Raw genomic sequence first — 358 nt, 5'->3', positions numbered from 1 at the left:
AGCCTGCAGAAGTGACATGCATGGTTGTTGTCACCACTAGAATTACCCACTGTAGCCAAAGCAAAATAAACTCATTTAGCCTCTTCCAGGGCCCATATTTACGAAATAGAGACTTCTCAAGAGACCAAGTCAATCATTTCGGATCCAAAAGCATCCAAAATGTTCTGGTGTTGCTAGAGGAGGAGTACAGAGAGAAGTGCTTGGTACCCACAGTGACGTTCAGTGGTAGTAAAGCTCTTCTATAGGGATGAATGAGTGCTGAAGGTGTGAGGGAGTTGTACTTTATCAATGCTGGCATGAATTTACTCACCACTGTGTGATGTAATACAAAAACTTGAAATAGAAGATGGTCCCCTCC

This window comes from Sinocyclocheilus rhinocerous, unplaced genomic scaffold (genome assembly GCF_001515625.1).
Source record: "Sinocyclocheilus rhinocerous isolate Xijiao unplaced genomic scaffold, SAMN03320098_v1.1 scaffold3604, whole genome shotgun sequence".
In the NCBI taxonomy this organism is placed as follows: Eukaryota; Metazoa; Chordata; class Actinopteri; order Cypriniformes; family Cyprinidae; genus Sinocyclocheilus; species Sinocyclocheilus rhinocerous.
This window is presented reverse-complemented; position numbering follows the sequence as displayed.